This window comes from Canis lupus, chromosome 1 (assembly GCF_011100685.1).
Source record: "Canis lupus familiaris isolate Mischka breed German Shepherd chromosome 1, alternate assembly UU_Cfam_GSD_1.0, whole genome shotgun sequence".
Classification (NCBI taxonomy): Eukaryota; Metazoa; Chordata; class Mammalia; order Carnivora; family Canidae; genus Canis; species Canis lupus.
The window spans coordinates 26,306,288-26,328,312 of NC_049222.1; the positions used below are offsets into that span (position 1 = coordinate 26,306,288).

The 22,025-nt window shown below is 39.7% G+C and overlaps 1 long non-coding RNA gene across 1 annotated transcript in view; it reads right to left on the reverse strand.

Annotated features, from left to right (window-relative positions):
• LOC119870732 overlaps positions 1-19,279 on the reverse strand; it is a 30,923-nt gene extending 11,644 nt beyond the window's left edge. Inside the window, exon 1 of the long non-coding RNA XR_005353511.1 lies at positions 18,850-19,279. This is a non-coding gene — a long non-coding RNA (uncharacterized LOC119870732). The remainder of the gene's footprint in view (positions 1-18,849) is intronic.
• Between the last annotated feature and the right edge of the window lie 2,746 nt (positions 19,280-22,025).

Sequence of the window (22,025 nt, forward strand, 5' to 3'; positions counted from 1 at the left end):
GGAATAATGGCTTGTTCTTTCTTTCTTTCTTTCTTTCTTTCTTTCTTTCTTTTCTTCGGGAGGGCGGAGGGAGGGGGAGGGGGGAGGCGAGGGAGGCTGGATGGAGGGAGCGGGTGGGAGGGCGGGAGGCTGGAGGAGGGAGGGAGGGGGGGGTGGAGGAGGGAGGCGGTGTAGGGATGAGGGGGAGGGAGTAGGAGGGGGAGGAGGAGGATGGATCTTCTTTCTTTTCCCCTTCTCTTCCTCCCCCTCCTCCCCCTCCTCCTCCTCCTTCCTTCCTTCCTTCTTTTCCTCCTTTTTTGAATAATAAGCTTCTTCTTCTTTTTTTTTTTTTTGAATAATAAGCTTCTTAAAACCACATTTCAAGGTCGAAAATCTAAATAAATTAATTTAGGAAACAGCAGGTGCTCAAAAACTATTTGTTGAATAAATTTTCCAGTAATTGAACTGGACTCTGCTGGGGATTATCAGTCAGAGGATGACAGTGTACATTGCATTAGATACCTATTGCTACATGACAAATTACTCAAATCTGTGCAGCTTAAAATAATACACATTTATTATCTCTCACAGTGTCTGAACTTTGCTGGTGGTTGTGGCTCAAGTGGCTCCTCCATGAGGTTGCAGAGAAGGTGCTGGCCAGGGTTATAATCATCTGCACATTCAGCTGGGGCTGCCAGATTCACTTTCACCCTCTATAAGAGCTGGCAGGCCTTAGCTCTCCTTCACCTCTCCATAACCTCTCCATAGGGCTGCCTCATGACATGACATGAGGGGCTTTCCCCACAGCAAGTAACAAGGGAGAGGGAGAGATGGAAATCGAAAAATAATAGATGATATGTAGAGAGAATCCTGACAAGGAAAGGTCAATCTTTCACATCTTATCCTCAGAAGTGATACACTTCCCTCCTGCCATATTCTATTCTCTTAGCAGACCAACCCTGGCACAATGGAGGAGGGTGATACACAAGGGTCAGGGTATGATGAAGAGGCGGGAATCAGTGGGGCCATCTTGGAGGCTGCCTACAACTTGCACATCAGAACTTCTGAGAGATTTATGAATGGAGATTATCATTGGTATTACCAAAAATGTTAAATAATGTTTATTTCTATATTACAAAGAAACCTATGTTCTTTGTTAAATAAGGGTTTTAAGTAATATAAATGTGTATAAGAACAGCAGATGTTTCTCTCAATGCTTTTCCTTTGTCCTATCTTTCTTCTTTATTTTGTTTAATCCAGAGGCATGTTTCCCCCCAAAGAGCCTTCAACAGACAGAACAGGTCAAAGAAAGATTTTTTGAGGATACTCATAACTCAATTCTCAGTTAATAGAAATCCTAACAGTCCAGGGTTATGTTTTAACTGTCATTGTTCTTCCGAATCATTTAACACAAGGTTTAAAAATGGTAAGAACTCAGTAAATATTTGTTGATTTGAAGTGAATTTAATTCAAAACAGTAACATATATTCTCAGTGTACGAAACAAGAAAATTACATGGAACTTTTTTTATAAGAGTTTTGAAATAAAGCTGTTTTTCAATAAATCCATTAAATAATTGGAAATAAAGAAATCCAGACCCGAAGATATATAGCAAGTCCCCGTTAACTGATGCTAAATTAGCTGAAACGTTTGTACTGTAGTTCCCTAAGGACTTCCAAAGATTTTTGGCCTGAATACAAGGCTCACAAAATACTATCAGCTGGGGACCTAGGGCATGTTTTCTAAAGGGCTGCCTGGTTCCCTATTCATGTAAAACTTTGTTTATCTAAAAGCTTCGTATGTACATTGCCCTACTCTACCACCTTCCTAGCATCTAATGACAGAACAATCTACTTAAATTTTAGTCTTAGTTAACAAATTTTTTTCTAATTTATTGAGGAATAATTGACATACATCACTGGATATGTTTAAAGTGTACAGTAGGATGATTTGATTTACAGATATTGTGGTGTGATTACCATAATATTTAGTTAATACCCAGCATCTCATACAGATCTAATTAAGAAGAAAAATGTCTCCTTCAGATGAGAACTCTTAGGAACTACTCTTTTAACAACTTTTTTGCTTATTTTTCATCACTATTAACTATAGCGGTTATCTGTATCTTATATCCCTAGTACTTACTTATCGTAACTGGAAGTTTGTACCTTTTGACTACCTTCCTGCAATTCCCCTTCAGGTAACACAATTTAAACAATGCCCTAAATGACCTCCTTAAATATTAGTAAGCTGTATTTTTACATTAACCAAACTCAGACCAGAGTATTGTATTCTATATTTGGAACATTTTTATGGAATAAGCTTGAAATAAACTGTGCAATTTATGTATGTCCAATTTCTTGGTGTAATTATTCATAACTAACAAGTGTAAACACTGCAATCAAAATCTTTTTCATAACCGGTATTTATAAGCTTTTATTCTATAATAGGGACCAGTCTATCAATTTATTTTAAAATTTACCCTGGAGAAACAAATATAATGCAAAAACACTTTAATTTCAGAGACATTCTGATAAAGGGATCCCTGTTGCTTAGAAATGGATCTCTTTTGGGGCACCTGGGTTGCTCAGTTGGTTAAGCATCTGACTCTTGATTTTGGCTCAGGACATGATCTCAGGGTTGTGAGATAGAGCCTATGTTGGGCTTCGCACTGCGTATGGATTCATCTTGGGATTCTCTTTTCCCTCTCCCTCTGCCCCTTGCCCTTACCTCTCCAAAAAAAAAGAGTTGAGGGAGGGGGAAGAAGTGGATCTCTTGTTTTCTGCTTATCATTCAGGCTTTTTAATTTGAGGTGCATGAAGCATAGATTCACCATGTAATCAACGTCAGTGTGGAATATTTGGGTAGAACTTTGCTGTAGAAATAGTCCCAGTAGTTTGAAAAAACTCCCTCATATCACAAAGGTTCTTGTTATTTTACATCACATAGTTATTGTGATCAGCATGTGATTTGTGTTTTTAATAACATGATCATTATTTTTCCATATGTAGCATGCAACTGTGGGTTGCCAACTCAACAGCTATTTTATTCATATTTCTTACCAATGCAATCCTGATTTTTTTAGATATTAGGCAATACTGCACCCAGAGAAGATGAGTCCCTTGTCCAAATCCAAAGGATAAATTATGACTATTCAAAGCCAATCCTTGCAATCCATTCTCCTTTGTTGGTGAATTTTATGGGTGAACATATGATCCATTTCTGGCTAATGAGACACAGGGGAAAAAATAGCATAGGGTTTCTGGGAAAACACTTTTTTCCCTGATAACAAGAGAGATGTACAAAGGATAACTTCTTTTTTATTCTTGCTTTTGGATATACTGAGAAGTTATGACTGAAGCTGTTGTAGGCAACATACGATCATGAGAGGAAACAAATTTCCCTCCAGTCCTCTGATCTTTTTAAGCTGCTGAATTAACCAACCTAAAATAATTTACTTCTTGACTTTTTGTTATGTGAGATATGTAAAAAATGCTACTTGGACCTTTACTTGAATATTTCATTATTTGCGCCCCCAAGCATCTTAACTAATGTACCATACTATTAACACTCTGTGTTTCATTCAAGGCATCAGTATTTATGCAGCTAATTTATTTATACCCCTCCTGGTGGTATTTTGCTTGGTTTCATAATTGTTAGTAGTGGCAATTGTGAATGATATGTTATATTCTCCTAAGACTTTTCTGTGTTTATATTTTTATAAAGTAGGCAATATCATCTCCATTTTGCTAATGCCAAAATAGAGGCTTACAAAGTAATCACGTCAGTTACACAGTTGGCAAATAATAGAGCTGAGATTGTATTCTTTCTTTTTCAATGTTTTATTTATTTATTTATTCATAAGAGATGGAGAGACACACACACACAGAGTGAGAGAGAGAGAGAGGCAGAAGCAGGCTCCACGCAGGGAGCCTGATGTGGGACTCGATCCTGGGACTCCAGGATCACACCCTGGGCCGAAGGCAAGTGTTAAAACCACTGAGCCACTCAGGGATCCCCCTGAGATTGGATTCTTGATGAAAATGTTTAACTTTGAAAACTGTGCTCTCAGACGCTGCACTACACTGCCTCCCTCATGGACCAGGATTCCTGCACTACTACTACTTCCACCATTCTAAACCTTTGGGGTTTTTTTTTTTTTTAATTTTTTAAATTTTTTTTAAATTTATTTATGATAGTCACACAGAGAGAGAGAGAGGCAGAGACACAGGCAGAGGGAGAAGCAGGCTCCATGCACCGGGAGCCCGACATGGGATTCGATCCTGGATCCCCAGGATCGCGCCCTGGGCCAAAGGCAGGTGCCAAACCGCTGCACCACCCAGGGATCCCAAACCTTTGGGTTTTTAACTCATTTTTCTTGGTTTTCACTTAATGTTTTCCCAATTGTATTTTCCCATGTTATTAAGAAAATTTTCAAACATACAGCAAAGTTGACATAATTTTGTAGCAAAAACCTATGTACTCAACACCTAGATTCTACCATTAACATTTCACTTGCTTGATCACATATTTATTACATCTTATTGTCACCATTCTCCCTTCTAATTCTCTTCTTTAACTTTAGTACTTTTCTAACATATACACATTTCATTAGCAATGGAATTAATGGTCCCTTGGATGCTGATTTAATTCTCTAAGATCTGGTGTTTCAAGTAGTCATTGGAGTAAATGATGACTCTCCTTTAATACTATTTTTCTGTTTGTTAAAATAAGAGAGCATTATCACTAATGAATTTTAAAAAATCACCATGATAGCCAGTACAGGTCTGAATCTGTTTGTTTTAGTATAGAGAAGTGTCAGGGGTGCCTCAGTGGTTCAGTTGGTTAAGCAGCTGCCTTATGCTTAGGTCAGGATCCCGGGATCTTGGGATTGAGTCCCTGCATCAGGCTCTCTGCTCAGCAGGGAGTCTGCTTCTCCCTCTCCCTCTGTGCTGTCCCCCTGCCCTCTCAAGTAAATAAATAAAATCTTTTAAAAAAGAGAGAGAGAAGTGTCAGGCGATGTTGCTATAATAGATTAGGGTTGTCTTTCATTTCCAATTATATTTATGCAATGGTAAATAATGGTGTCATTAAATAATCATTGAAATAGACAAATTATTCTTATAATGTTCTTGAAATATTTCTGATTCAGAGTGTTCATGCATGCCTTTTCTAATTTTAAAAGTTTGAAGTGGTTGCTCTCTTGATTTACCAGTGAGAGTCTTCTGTGTGTTTCAGTGTGAGAGGGGGGTAGGTGCGTGTGAGTGAAGCCACAGGCCGCTGTCTGAGGTTCCCCTGTGCCCTCTGCCATGTGTTTCTATTTCTGAACCTCTGGCCAGACTCACTTATGCCAACAGAATAATTCAGTGAAGTTCTTTAATTCAGTTCTCATAGTCCAACTGGGAAATATAAAAGAAACCAGATTTGTAGTTTGGGTCTCCGGCCTCTTCTATTTCCATAGTTTATAAATCCTTGGCTTCTCATGGCTAAATGCCTCAGGTATAGACAAGTAGTGATATTTTTAAAATTTATCTTCATCTTTACTATCTTAGTACAGAAAAAAGGGAAAGGTTCTTTGAGGGTGTTAAATATTCTATATAATAAAAATAATGAATGTATGTCCCTAAATCCCAACCACTTGATGCATAAGATATTATGATCTGGTTTTTATTTAGTATTTGCTATCTTTTCACCTAGGAGGAAGGAATGCTACTGTTTAATTTTTCTGTGGTTCCTTTGCTTGATATTAATGCATTTCTCAGTGTACATTTTGTTTGCATATTAGAACTATTTTTTTAAAAAGATTTATTTATTTGAGAGAGAGAGCACACACAAGTTGGAAGGGGAGACAGAGGGCGTGAGAGAAGCAGACTCCTCGCTGAACAGGGAGCCTAATGCAGGCTTCATCACAGGACTGAGGATCCTGACTTGAGTGGAAGGCAGACACTTAACCCACTGAGCCACCCAGATGCCCCTAGAACTTTTACTATTCTCTTTCCTTAGAATGCATTTGTTGGCCAATGGCTTGGTTATGACTTATTTTTATTCTTTTTAAATGAATGTTTGTTGAAGTCTTTTGTGTCAGATACAGTCTGGGAAACAGATAAATTGTCTTCAGGCAGCTTATATCTAATCACAGGATTAGCTGCTAATTAATTTATCTTCTCTTTTTATCTAATTTGAAATGGAATTTGTAAAATACGTTTGTCAGTAATATTTTTCTAAAGTTGTGTTTTCCTATCCTTTGTCTCCCCCACCGCTAGATATGTTTGGTCTCCTCTCAAATATTTGATCTGTATGTGAAAATAGGATTTATATATTGCATACTATTTTAAATACTGAGCCCTTAAACATTTCAAGAAACAAGACCTAACCTGCAACAAGTCCTGGGAACGTAAAGTGGAAAACCCATTTTGGCCAAGTATGTTTTTATTTTTTTTTTATTTTTATTTTTTATTTATTTATTTATTTTTTTTTATTATTTATGATAGTCACAGAGAGAGAGAGAGAGGCAGAGACACAGGCAGAGGGAGAAGCAGGCTCCATGCACCAGGAGCCTGATGTGGGATTCGATCCCGGGTCTCCAGGATCACGCCCTGGGCCAAAGGCAGGCGCCAAACTGCTGCGCCACCCAGGGATCCCTGGCCAAGTATGTTTTTAAAGCAGCATCACTATGATTCTCCAAAGCCTCCCTAAGGAGTGGGTTCTGAGGTTTTCACACATATTCAAGGCTTACTAAAAATGCTAACCCTGCTAAATGAGAAGAATATACTATGAATGTCATCCTCTGAACAACTGCGTTTATCTGAGAGAAGGCAGTCCTGGTGCCTTCTCACTCAGATCTTTGTTCAAAGGTCTCTTTTCAGTCAGGCGTCTTCTGTCTCCCTGTGGTGGTCTTCTCTGTGCCCCTCTGTCCCCTCCCCACCCAGTAGAGTCATCATCTCTCAGATAAATGCCCTGAGGGAAACGGGGCTGAGTGATCTGAGAGTAACAGGAAGGGGACTCACTAGGCTTAGGCTCATCGTTTGTTGCCTGTCTCTCCCTGTGGAATGTGACCTCCAGGCAAGCAGAGACCTTTCTTTTCTCATTTACTGTGGTGTCCCTCGTATCTACCTACAACAGTACCTGGCACGGGAAAATCATGCTATGATTACTGTTGCTATTTTTAACTTCTTGCTGAGGGATACACTCTGCTTTCCTACTTTGCAGAACAGTACAGTACATGGGCTTCTCAGATTTTATCACAGGGTGGACTCACAGCCATGTGGTAACACAGACTGCCTTCAGGTTTAGACAATTGCTTTGTTAGGTTTAGTTGATTAACTATTTCGTTGGGATGGAGCCAATGGGTATAATAGAACCAGCAGGTGTTTATTAATAATACAACCTTATTTCCTCTTGCTGTTCAGGACTGCCAACTTCTAAACAGGGAGATACCTGAGCCTTTTGTGTGCCACATGACAGTCTTGTATTTTTTTCACAGGTGTTAAAACAAAACAGGGATAAGCAGATTTTGTAATCTTGTGTGTCCTGAGCCAAGCAGAAGTTGTGCGACCTGTTTTCATGACACAGCTCAGAGTGGCTGGCCAGAAATTAAGTAGAACATCATTGGGGGCAAAACATATTTCCATTTATTTAATTAGATCTGTGACCAAAGATCTATTGAAAGTGGGTGGCAGAGTAATAGAAGATATTTTGAAATCTTCTAGATCTTCACCTTTACCCAGTTACATCAGGGCTGGTTTTTAGGATTTATGGTATACAACATAATTGTATACCATAATTTGTTAATGGAACCAGACTTTAGGCCTAAAAAAACCTACAATCAGGCTTTCAGGGGGCCCATTTGCATTTCTTTGAGAAATTCGTCTTTTAGACTACTCAGTTTAGGGATCCCTGGGTGGCGCAGAGGTTTGGCGCCTGCCTTTGGCCCAGGGCGCGATCCTGGAGACCCGGGATCGAATCCCACATTGGGCTCCCGGTGCATGGAGCCTGCTTCTCCCTCTGCCTGTGTCTCTGCGCCTCTCTCTCTCTGTGTGACTATCATAAATGAATAAAAATTAAAAAAATTAAAAAAAAAAGACTACTCAGTTTATAATCAATTATTATCAACAATTGATATAAAATGCACATTTATGGGTTTGCTTTAGTTTCATTTCCTTATTTCTCTTAGACTGAGAGATACACTAATATATACATCTAATCTTTCAATGCTAAAGATAAATTCTAAAAAATTTTTTTCTAGTTCCAGAGGCACCTCTTACAAAACTCGAAAGCTTGATGAATGCAGCATTTGACATGACATAAGATCAGAAATGCTGATTTATAGAACCCTCATTATCTTTTAGGTATTGTTTCAGGTGCTATCTTATTTATATATGTGTGCATATAATACTATATCTTAACTATAATCTAGTCAACACATGGTAAATAAATAAATTGAATCTCAGAGAGGTGTGGTAATTTGTTCAATCACACAGCTTAAAAATTGCAGCCCTAGCGTATAAACATTTTGTATGACTCCCAGATTTCTGCCATTTTCATCACATCAGGGTACTTCTCAGAAGACAAAAATGCTCAAAATTCCTTTTAAAAAAGCATTTGAATATAATTGGTAAGACAAATGACATCAAGCCAAATTTGTATAATAACATGAGGCTCAAAATGGAATCCCAAGTAGTATTTAAGAGAATGGTTCATAGATTCAAAGTGAGAAATTTCAACAAGTACAGGCAAGGCTGACACAGCTTGATGTCTGATGGTAATGGCTGTATTACTGGCAATTTTGTAAAATTTTCTTTGAAGCCGCATCGAATTACAATTTGAAAATGGAGTTCAAGCTTTGGTCCATTTTCTTGGATCTAGAGAAATCTGGGTGCACAAAAGGAAGCTCTGGCCTGGCGAACCTATAAGGGGAAGAATAGAGTGTCCCCTTTTTCCTACCATCCATTATGTTTCAGTGTCTGAGGAATGCAGAACCTGGAACAGATTAAGTAATCCACAGCAGCATGGACTTTGTTCACTTCCCTGCCCTAATCTCTTGGGCAGCCACTCTTTTCCTTCCTTATTCTTACAAGATAAAACAAACCTATTTGGGTCCTTCCGTGTCTCTTCATCTTAACCTCACTAGTATTTTAGCCATTCCCCACATTCCCAGCACCACTTACTACACACCGCACACATGCACACACACACAATTGGAGCAAAATTGAATTTCTATTCTTTATTGTCACTCCTTACCATGTGGGAAGTTTACATTTCATTTTCCTAACAAAGCAAGTTTACTCTGCTAATTAAGGATAGGCAGTGTGAAAGCATAGATGGCTTCTATGAAAAGAAAGAATTTTGATAGCTAAGAAATGAAACTGAAAGTGTGCGTGAATGATGCTTTCAGGAATTTTTTCTGAAGTTATTCATTTATGCCTAGCCAGGTTCGGCTATCATAGCTTCAATTTTGAAATGATGTATGTTCCATACACAAATAATTTACAAATCCAGAAAAAAAAATCATTGGGAAATTATGACTTCTAGGACTAGAGTTGAAACAATGCCAACCCCAGAGTTTTGTAAATTGGGCTCTAAGTGTGAAATCTTTCCAGCTGTTAAATGCATCCCATATCAAATTGTATTCAGGGTTTTTTTTTTTTTAATATTTCCTTCTGTATGAGACCTCCTAAAGACACACATACACATACAGACACACACACAGACACACACACACACACACACACATATATATACACACATACATATATAAGCTAAAATGGAAATATCCTTTTAATTCTTGGAAGATTATGAGAAAAAGCATATGTAAATTTAGTGTACACATGTCATATTTTTGGATGGCTTGTAGTTTTGTTGTATTTATTTATTTATTTTATTTTTTTCTGTATGGCTTTCTTAGTTTTCAGAATAGTTCAAATACAGAATTAACTATCACCTATAATCTGCCCACTTGATTGTTTTAAAAGTTCCAAGCATGGACACTCTGTGATCGACACTAAAAAAGGGATTTGTCTTTGACAGATAGACACTTTTCCCTGTTGATACAGCAGCTCTATGGAGCTGACAAGTCCCTCGGAGGAGGTGATGCTCTCTCCCTTTCCCCTTCAGCTTCAGCTAATTTAGTCCAAATGGAACCCAGTCTTGGGATGCCTGGGTGGCTCAGTGGTTGAGTGCCTGCCTTTGGCCCAAGGTGTGATCCTGGGTCTGGGGATCAAGGTCCATATCAGGCTCCCCGACGGGAACCTGCTTCTTCCTCTGCCTGTGTCTCTGCCTCTCTCTCTCTCTGTCTCTCTCTCTCTCTCTCTCTCTCTCTGTGTTTCTCATGAATACATAAATAAAATCTTTAAAAAAGAAAAAGAACCCAGTAGGGTATAACTGATTGTCAGTCCAAATTCTCAAACTACCTTTTCTCTTGAAGAATACAAATTTTAATCTGGGCTGATAAGAAGCATAAGATTCTGTAAACTTTAAAATCTTTGATTTTCTGATAATTATTTTCTATTCACTCACACTTCTGTGGTGAAATACCCCAAAGGGAAGTATGTATTCCCCCAGAAGAATATATGATAATTCTTTCCACCTTACCAGATGCAAAGAAAGAAAGCATAGTGAATGGAAACTTTCCTAGTCACTTGCCTTGTGGATGTTTTCTGACCCGTTCTTAGGGGTCTGTCAAACTCAATGAACTGAAGACATACACGTCTTTAAAAGTATTAACTAAGTCCTTCGATCTTGTACTTATTTTCATCCAATTTACAACCATTGTGATACAAGCATTAACATAAAAATTATTATGAAAGACTGTATAAGCTACTAAGAAATGTTGATTGGCTTATCAAATCATGATTTATTTCTTTTTATAGTTTGCATCTTAGTTCTGTGTTATTTGTGAAATCCTCTTTTTGCCTCTTGTGCCACTTTAATGGCCATTGGGAAACAGTGCTGCTGGGGTCAGGGGAGGTGCCAAGACTACTTCTTTGCTCCTTGTAGAGGATATTGTGTTCTGGCTATAAAAGTAAAATGTATTCCTATGCTCCTAGTGTTTATTTATAATTATAAACAAAAATAATTATCCATGATCTTGCCATCATTAATATTTCAGCAAGTCACTTTCTCTTCTTTCTCCGCCCATTTTTAAAACAGAAATTTTGAAATATGTAACAAATATGAGCAAGTCTTATAAACATAGAGATTTGAAACAATGAACACCGTGAAGTGTTGTCATTATGTAAGTGTTGATTTTGAGTCCTTGCCTTTCATCTTGCTAGTACATATAATTCAGAATTCAGAGATGACCAAACACTCTTATTCATGCACTGAGATGATTTAGTTTATAAGACACTCATGGAGCTTGTCATATTGTAATAATAGATCTATAATAAGCTACGGTTTAAAAGAAGCTATACAGAGATGCCTGGGTGACACAGCCCATTAAGCCTCCAACTCTTGATTTCAGCTCAGGTTGTGATCTCAAGGTTGTGAGACGGAGCCTATGTCTAGCTCTGTGCTCAAAGCAGAGTCCACTTAAGTCTCTGCCCCTGCCCCATGTGCTCTCTCTCCCTGTAAAACAAATAAATAAATCCTTTTTAAAAAATAAACAAAATTAATAAATAAAATTAATAACTATACAGAGGTCTCCACTAAAGAAATCACCCTATATGTATTTATTTTGACATTATATCATCAACATTTATACAAACACAAAAAAACAAAATCACAGCAGATTATCCAGGTTAGATTAATTTACATGTGATAATAGCATTCCTTTCTTTCATTCATCATTCATTTGCTTAACAAATATTGCCTGAATGCTTACTCTGTTCCAGGGACTACCTAAGAGCTTAGTATATGTCAGTAAATAAATTCCTTTATCTTTGTCCTTGGGGGAATTTGCTTCTAGTGAATTCCTCATTTCTATTGTCTAAGCTACTTTATTTTTTTAAAGATTTATTTATTTTTGAAAGGGGGGGGTCAAAAGGAGAGGAAGAGAATCCCAAGCAGACTCCCCACTGAGCTCAGAGCCCCATGTGGGGCTTGTTCCCATGACCCTGATATGACCAGAGCTGAAACCAAGAGTCAGATGCTTAACCAACAGAGTTATCCAGGTGCCTCCAAGCTACTTTAAATAATAGAAATTTTCATTAGCTTTTTGGTAACTCTGGGTCCAAGGGGCACCTGGGGCAAAAGATCTGATCCAAAGAGCTACTGTTTACCCCAATGTCATACAGTAAGCTAAAAATTCTGCCCAGATAGTTGCCTATTTCTATTTTACTTTAAAAATTAATTTCAAGGAGATAATTTTACACCAGTGTAGGCATCAAAGACAGAGACTGGGATAATGAATTTTGAATAATACTCCTGAGGCATTTCAGAGACTAAAAGCTACACAAGCAACTAAATTAGCACATTCTCTGTTTGGTCTTGTGCATGTTTGAAAAACCCTGATCTCTGACAGGTTCATGGAAAAGAAAGATACTATAAGGGCTACTGAACTTGGTTCCCAACTGGAAGGTGATTGATTAGTAAATGAGCCATCCATTGGGAATATCATATAATGAATTTCTTCCCCAAGTGTGTTGCCTCTTCCCAGGCATGCTAAAATGTGGGTGCACACAAACCAGATCTAGTGGAATCTCTTTTCCCTCATAATTTACCTTCTGTGGTCAGCAGAATGATGTCCACGGATGCTCATACCCTAATGGAGCCTGTGATTATTAAGAGAAATAGCAAAAGGGATTTCCAGAGGTAATGGAGGAGAGAATGTATCCTGCATTATCCAAGTGGGTCCAATCTAATCAGGTTAAGTCCTCAAAAGCAGAGAAGCTTCTACTGCTGGAGGTAGGACCTAAGAGAAGGTTAAAGAGTTTGAAGGGTGAAAAGAACTCCCAAGACTGCTGGCTTTGAAAATGAAGGAGAACATGAACAAGGGAATATGGGCAGCCTCTGAAAGCTGAGAATTTTACAACTGCATGCCACTAAATTCTGCCAACAACCTGAGTCTGGAAGAGTCTTCACAAGAGCCTCCAGATAAGAAAAGCCAGGCTAGAGGATTCTTGATTTTGACTTTGTAAGACCCAGAGCAGAGCAATCAGTAAAACTCAGACTTTTGATTCACTCACCAAACTGTAACATAGTAAGTCTGTGTTGTTTTAAGCCACTGAATTTGTGGTAATTTATTATGAGAGCAATAGAAAACAAATACACTGTCCAATGTAATTTAATCAGTCAACACTAGGACTTCAGTCATATTTTTGTTAGAATAAATGTATAAATTATCATATCCTGGGGTTTTGTATTAACATTTTGGTCAATTAGTAATAATTTGGCACTTACACGCTCTTCTGCATTTCCTAAGTAGTTTATCAACATCTTTTGTCCATTAAGTCTTTACCCAGGTACAGAAATAGTATATGCTTGAAGAAGTCCCTGCTTAGTGGTTCTTTGGTGACTGATTCCTCTCATCTATGGCATGGGAGCCTATTTACAATGCTGAGTGCTACCTGGGGCCATCCATGCTGTTACCAAAGGCTTGGCCAACAAGGACCCAAATGAGCTATCTGAAAGGTTTGTATACATATAGCCTGGGTGGGAATTATAGATTTACTGAGAAGCCCCACTGTGCCAGGCTGAGTTCCTTCTTTCTTACCTAGGACATCCTCAAGTAGGTGACAAGTATAACATAACCAGAAAACCTAGTCATGAAGAAAGTTGACTTGATCAACACCTGAGAGCAAGTCAGGTGAACCAGAGGGGATTTTTACACCTTTGTCTTCAGCCTGATTGTAAATCCAGTAACATGGTGCAAGCCATTTCATCTGTATGATTTCACAATGAAATCTAAACCATCTTTTTTGGAAGACTGCTAAGTATAGTGCCAAAGACATACTTTTTGTGGTTAACTCTCTCAACTTTATGCTCATTCCATTGCTATACAATTCTAAAAATCTGATTCCAAAACAATTACCTTGGCTTCCAGGGAATAATTACTTTAATGATCTTTTAAATATTTTCCCCATAAGATTTGACCCTGCCGTAAATTCTTTATTGCCTATTTATATGGTGATAGGGGATTAGGCAGACACCGTTCTTAAGTCTTTATTGAGCTAAAGGAAAGTGGCCGATAGATGGCCTAAAAATCATGGGGAAATTTTAAGGGGGAATGAAAATTCAATATTTCCAGAACCTACAAAAACAACCAAAGTCAATGATAAAAACAGATGTACTGTGTCAAATTAACAACAGAGGGAATGAGAAAATGTCAATTTTTGCATTGAGACTTAGAGTTGGCAACTTTAGTTGTTTACTGATTATATAGATTTCAAAATAACTTTACTGGTATGTATAAATTAACTAATAAATGAGTAAATTAATAAACTAATAAGATTAAAAGAAAATGAAAGGTGGAAGTCTTTTGTACAAAGAGATTTGTCCACTTAAATAGTAGAGATGGAAATCATAAGGACAGAGTTTAAGCCAAAAAAAGTGGATTGTTTCTTATATGTAATATATAAAAATGTCTAACAGTTATGTGTTAAGGAGTAATAAACCAGATAAAGGCTTAATAGTCTTTGTAGTAGCAATTGGTCTTCTAAGTTATATAAAATTTAACCACAATGAATATACAGGTTTTTATGGGAAAAAATTTAAAACCTACTAAACTACTTAAAAGAACACCTGAATAAATAAACGGTATGATATGTTTGTGAATGGGAAAGCTTAACATTTTAAAGATATAAATTCTTCCCAAATTATTCCAAAAGTTCAATACAATTCCAATACAAATTTTAGTAGGTTGTTTTTAAGAACTTGACAAATGATTCTAAAATTAGTTTGAAAAAATACAGGTTTGAGAATTGCTAAATCAGTCTTGAAAAGAAGATTCATTATTGAATCTACATGTGGACTATAGTTCACAGTAAAAAAATGTACCTCTCAGAAGTCTGCTCAATTGACCCATCCCCCAGCTGCTTCACTTTAAAATCCATTGCTGTTTGCACTCAAGGACATACTTGCTCCCTGTCAACTATTAAGCATGGCAGATACTATGGACTAAATGTGTTCCCCAAAATCATAGGTTAAAATCGAATCCCCTGTGTGAAGACATTGGGAGGAGGGACTTTTGAGAGGTGATTAAGTTGTGAAGCTGGAGTCTTCATGAATGAGATTAGTGTCCTTAAAAGAAGAGACCCTAGAGGCCTTGCTTCCTCTTCTGGTTTCCACCATGTGAGGATACAAGAGAAGATGGCCATCTGCAAACCAGAGAGCAGGCTCTTACCAGACACCTTATATGCTAGCACCATGATCTTGGACTTCCCAGCCTCCAGAACTATGAGAAATGTTTGCTGTTAAAGCCACCCAGTCTATGTTATATTTGTCATGACAGCCTGAATGTTGTAAGACATAAGGGATACTAGGGCATGCCATTACTGGGAGACATCGAATGCTTCTGGTGGCCAACTTTGGTTCCAGGACTCTCAAATAGCCTTGCAAAACTCTCTTTAGAACTACATGGCAGCTTAAGAGCTTTCTTCCTTACTTCTCTTCTGCATTTGAGGTGAGATTGGCATTATAGTTTGGTGGCTCTCCCACTCCCCCATTTTGGCATCTGCTTCTTATGGATCCAGACTTAACACATATTACATAGTTCTTATTTTTTTGAAAAATCAGACATTAGCACAGAAACAAACAGAACAAAGCAGAATAAATCACTCAGAAATTAGTCTGTTTTTACTTGTAGTTGATACATGATTAAAAATTGGTACCACATGGGATGCCTTGGTGGCTCAGCAGTTGAGCATCTGCCTTCTGTTCAGGGCAAGTCACAGGATTGAGTCCCACATTGGGCTTCCTGTTTCTCCCTCTGCCTATGTCTCTGTGTCTTTCGTGAATGAATTTAAAAAATCTTAAGAAAAAAAAAGTGGTACCACAAACTTGTGGGGAAAGAATAGCTTGCTAATTGAATGTATTGAAGGAAATTAGTTCATTACAGAGAGAAAGTTAAAATTGTATGTCTTCTTCACAATGTGTACAAAAATAATTCCAAACTGAATTGAAAACAAAATGTGAAAGAAAAAAATTGTTAGGATACTGAAGTGAGAAAGATTTTACAAAAAAAAAGACTCCAAAGTCTCAAGTCATAAGAAATGAATCAGTATATCAAAATTAAGAATAAAACAGGTGACAGGCTTAAAGAAGATAATTAGAATATTTAGAAGAACAGATATTAATATCTGATGCGTAGAGAACTTCTGCAAAGAAGAAAGTGATGGAGAGAGGAGGGAGGAAGAGAAGAGGGAGGAAAATAGGCAAAGTAAATAAATTGGCATGTCACAGAAAGGGAAACTCAAATGGTTAATGAGATGAGATTTTATACCCATCAGATTAAATAAACTAGAAAATCATATAATACTCTTTTGGTAAGATTATGGGCAAGTAAGCACTCTCATGCACCATAGGTTTGAATGTAAGCTAGCTATTCTGGAGAACAACTGACAGCACTCATAAAACTAAGGATTCCGTAGGATCCATTAATACCACTTGAGCATTTCTCTAGCACAGCTCCATATGGAGACATGTTTGAAGATGTTGGTCATAGGATTTGGTGTAGGAAGAGAGTGTTGGAAGCTACCTGAGTTCCAAAAACTAGGGGAATAGATAAATGGTATGTTCAGCAACATTCAGCAACAGTGAGAAACAACAAATTAATAGTACTACTGTGGCTAGATCTTTAAATCACAAACATGATAGAATAAAATTGGAAATAGAATAAGAATTATTACACAATATCAATCATATGAAGTAAGGGCACACACATACAATAGCTCAATAACACTGGACTCTTATGAGGATCATTACACAGCCAAAGACATATAGCACAACATTAAAGAAGGTGCCTGGGGAGGGGAGAGGAATCTGAAATAAGGAGAAAAATAAAACAGGATGGAAACTTGTGCAAACCAATGACGATGGGTGCCATGTACTAGGAAGTAGAAAAAACTGATTTCCCAGTGCTTGATGTCCAAAGCAGATTTTGGAGTAGGACGAATACGAACAGATTTCCAACAAGCATGTTTTATTCTAGTTAAATCACTCTGAGCATTCTGTCTTCTGTCTTCATGTTTCCAGCCACTATAGCATGCAAACTCTAGGAATTCAATAGAACCAAAACTGTAATGTTAGAGTGCCTTGGACAAGTTTCCTTTTATTCACAAGTTATGACAAATTCAACTAAAAGCAATATGCATTTATTATCACACAGTTTCCATGGGTCAAGAGTCTAGCCATCAGTTTAACTGGGCCCTTTACCCAGGGTCTCTCCAGGCTAACCTCAAACTATCCATCATGGCTCTGATTTTGTCTAAGGCTCAGGGCTCTCTTCTGAATCATGGTTGGTGGCAGAATTCAACTTGTGGCAGAGGACTGAAGCCCTCAGCATCTAGAGGCCATTGGCCATTTCCTGTCATGTGACTCCTCTGCACATCATGGCAGTTTACTCCTTTAAGGCCAGTAGGAACATCTCTACTGCTCCTGTAGAGTCTCTTTTAAAGGGCTTATCTGCTGAAGTCAGGCCACTTAAGGTAATCTTTCTTTTGATTAACTCAAAGCCACCTGATTAAGGGCCTTAATTTATCTGCAAAATTCCTTTGCAATCTAACATAACCTCTCCACAGTAGTTAAATACCTTTGAGATAGCAAGGCAAATATTCATCCATGCATTTGACACATACTAATGGCCCATCCATTATGTGCTAGGAATGAACAAAATACTTGAGGATGAGGAAGATAAAGATTAACAAAATAAAATAGTTGGCCATAAAGGAGCTCTTATTCTAGTGGTGAAGAGAGATGTGTATTCATTTAATTAAAATAGAGTAAAATAAAATAAGATGGAAAATGGTGGCTGGGGTTTGGAATCTGGCATCAAATTGCCAAATCCTGACTGTTGCTTAGTAACTGTGTGCCTTTGGAAATGTGCTTAAACATGCTATGAAACAAAGTAAGGGAAATAAGGAAGAAGGAAAGAAGGGAGAGGGTAAATGGGGAAAACTTACCTCATCTTTTGTAAAGATTGAATGAGTTAATAGAGTTAAAAAATTAGAATGGCACTTGACACAGCTCTAATAATAGAGGTAACTATAAGGTCTTATGGGAGCACAGAGGAGCAGACAATGATAGCACTTTATGGATTTAAAAAAAAAAAAAAAGAGGCTCAGTGAGTTAAGTGACTTCTCTTTATTCACAAAATTAGTGAGTTAATAGAACCAGGAACAGAAATGAGTTAACCCTGACACCCAATAGTTTAAGGCATTATACTCAGTAAACAAGGTAATACTGGAGGCCAGGAAAATTAAGGCCATTCCACCTCAAATTTAACGTTAACACAAGTACAGCCATCTCAGGCCCCTGTGAATAAGAGCTGAATTTTACAGGAAAAACTGCAGAACACCCTTGACAGAGATGGTCCCATATCAGAATGAGAACAGAGCTCAGAACGCCCTTGACAGAAAGTCCAGTATTGGAATGAAAACAGAGCTTAAGAAATTCCTCCCCCCCTTCTGAAAGTCCCCTAGACCAGCCCATAGAAACCCAACTGTAACCCCCCTCAGGGTCCAAGTCCCTGCTCCGCTGTGTCGGGTGCACTTGGACCCAAGCTCGAGCCTGTAAATAAACCCTCGTGTCCTCGTATCAGTGTCAGCTCCTTGGTGGTTTTCTCGGATTTGCAATCTTGTGCACAACATTTGGGGGCTCCTCCGGGACCCGAGAGGCCCCCAGGACCCCATCCGGAGGGTTTCACGCCTGGTGAGTACTCAACTTTTTCCACCTTTTGTGCGCATAGTCTCTGAGAGCTCTAAACTGTATTTTTACCTGTAGGAATTCCAATCTGTATTAGGTCGACATTGGCTGAGACAGACGTGCTGGCAGGCCGATCCACCGGGGGTCTTGGGAGACGTCCCTTGCCCCGCCTGGAGGACGGGGTCCCCATCTGTAAGGAGGGCCGACTGCCAGCCCTTCGGGTTACTTTCTGTTTTGTCTCCGCGGCCGCACGGGAACGTTTGTCTGTGTTACTGTGTCCTTGTTAACTGTGCATTTGTCTGTGTTACTGTGTCTTTGTTAAGTGTCATAACTGTCTGTGCCTTGGTATGGACTGGGGACATAATGGGGCAGACACAAACCACCCCCCTGTCTCTTATGCTCTCCCACTTCTCCGACGTTAGGGAAAGAGCTCACAATCTGAGCACAGACATAAGGTGGAACTTTCCACCTACCTATTATCTTACAGGTTAAGGCCGTGATCTTCAGGGATAAACCGGACGGCCACTCTGACCAGGGGCCCTACATCCTGGCCTGGCAGGACATGATCGAGAATCCCCCTCCTTGGCTAAAACCATTTTTACACCCCAAAGCAGGACCTACCAAGACTCTAGCCCTGCCAAAGGCCGAGAAGGAGACTGACTCTAAGACTTTTTTTTTTTTTTTTTCCAAAAATCCCCTTTATCTGGTCTTGCAGGATTCCTCCCCAGAGGACCTGATTCTCCCACCGCCCTACCCGACGCCCCCTCGGCCTCCCCCCCCATCAGAGGCACCGGGGGCTGCAGAAGGGGAGCCACCCCTCCCTGATGAGGGAGTCCCTGTGTAGGGGCAGGCAGCGGAGACACGCTGACAGACCCACTGGGCGGCCCCACCCCCTAATGCAGGGCCAGCCAACTCCACCGACCCTCCCCTCGGCCCCATGGGACCCCCGAGGAGACCGGTGGACAGCCAATGTTATATTGGCCGTTCTCCACCAGTGATTTATATAATTGGAAAACCCAGACCTCATAAACACTGCCTTCCCCTTATCCCACCCTACCTGGGACCACAACTCCAGCTGAAGGTAAGGAGAGACTCCGGGTCCACCGCCAGACTCTAGGGGCAGGTCTCCAGGAGTCCGCGCACAAGCCGACCAATCTGGCCAAGGTATATGTTGTGAGACAGGGTAAGGATGAGAGTCCAGCAGCCTTCTTAGAATCATAGAGGCTTTTAGGCAGTACACACCTATGAACCCAGAAGCCCCAGAAACAAAGGCCGCAATTATCATGGCTTTTGTTAACCAGGCCACTCCAGACATCAAAAGAAAACAAATGGGATTAAATTCACTGGACATCTAGGTCTTTTCCAAACAGGAAAAAGTGCTGAAACGTGCATTTGAATCTGTTGGTGAACATGCTTTGTACTTAACTGTTTCATAAATTTGCCATCTAAAGAATTCTGGTGTGACAATTCAAAATCGGTTACTCCTTAGTTTTCACTGGAGACTAAGGTTTCTAAGAATGAGAAACTCTGCTAAAATAAGACTGATGACTGAAAGGAAGCAACTCTGTATGTAGGAAAGGAGATATGTAAGAAAGATATAAGGAATGGGAATATATTTTTGTTCAAGGTAAAGAAAAAGAATTTCTAAAATTTTTTAAAAGAAAGCAATTTTGTCCTAAATGAGTCTGTCTGAAAAAAAAATGGCTTGGGACAAATTCTGAATGCAAAGGAAGGTGTAGAAGGTTTTGTGTGTGTGTGTGTGTGTGTGTGTGTAGAAGGTTTGTGAAGGGAAATCCTTAGAAAAGAATTTTAGATATGGTCAGGACAGACTATCAGATATGCGGGGGCAGCCGTAACCACGGAAAGGGAGATCATCTGGGCAGAGCCGTTGGCAGCCAGAACATCGGCTCAATGGGCAGAACTGATCGCACTGGCCAAGGCGCTGGCCATGGGGGAAGGTAAACGAATAAACATCTACACCGACAGCAGGTACGCCTTCGCCACTGCTCACATCCACTGAGCCCCCTACACAGAGAGAGGGCTTCTGACAGCAGAAGGAGAGACTGTTAAAAACAAAACAGAGTTCCTTGAACTCCTGAAGGCCGCAGACTCTAGCAACATCCTGCCAGAGGAACTAGGATGACGAGTCCTATCCAAAATGCATCGGAATACTCATATGGGAACAAGAAGGATGGAAGACATCTTACCGAGGTATGGTTTTCCTGTTAGAATTGGATCAGACAACGGACCAGGATTGGTCTCTAAGGTAACACAGGGAGGGGCACTAGTACTTGGGGCAGATTGGAAATTACATTGTGCATATAGGCCCCAGAGCTCAGGACAGGTAGAGAGGATGAACAGAACATTAAAGGAACCTTAACTAAATTAGCCCCAGAGACTGGTGGGGACTGGGTGACTCTCCTCCCCTTCGCCCTATATAGGGTATGAAACTCCCCACATAAGATGGGACTGACCCCCTATGAGATCATGTTCGGTATTCCTCCACCTATTTTTCCTAATTTAAAACCTGAGGTGCTTGCTGAATTTGATGATCACCAACTCCTTTTCTCTCTCCAAATGTTACAATGAACCCATGAGCAGGTGTGGCCTAAGCTGAGGGCCCTCTACGAGACTGGGCCATCCCCGGGCCCCTATCGATGTCTGCCAGGTGACTGGGTGTATGTCCAGAGATACCAATACCAGACACTTCAACCACACTGGAAGGGACCCTACATCATGATCCTGACCACTCCCACCACTATCGAAGTCGACGGGATTACTCCTTGGGTTCATTACGCCCACGTCCAGCCAGCTGATCCACACGCTGTTCTCAAGGACTTTGTTCCAGAATGGAAAAGCCAACCCGACAAGGACAATCCCCTAAAGCTAAGACTGCATCATTCTCATGTACCCTGCTAATGTTACTTGTGCTGTATCCCCTCGCGGCTAAAACCAACCCTCATCAACCACTAAATCTAACTTGGCAGATCCTCACCCCGAGTTCTATGGAAATAATCACCCAGCTGTCAGGAATACACCCTAGGGGAACCTGGTGGCCCAATCTAACCTTTGACTTTTGTGACCCAAAACTTTTCCGGGGCTGCCACAGCCCCTCGGCTCTCCTTGGCCAAGTACCATGTGCCAGTGTGTGGAGCTTAAGCTCCCTCTGTGCCACTTGCTTTTAGGCATGCCTGGCCCCCTTTCTATCTGACCATAATAAGGTCTCCAAATGTGGAGGCCCCGAGGAT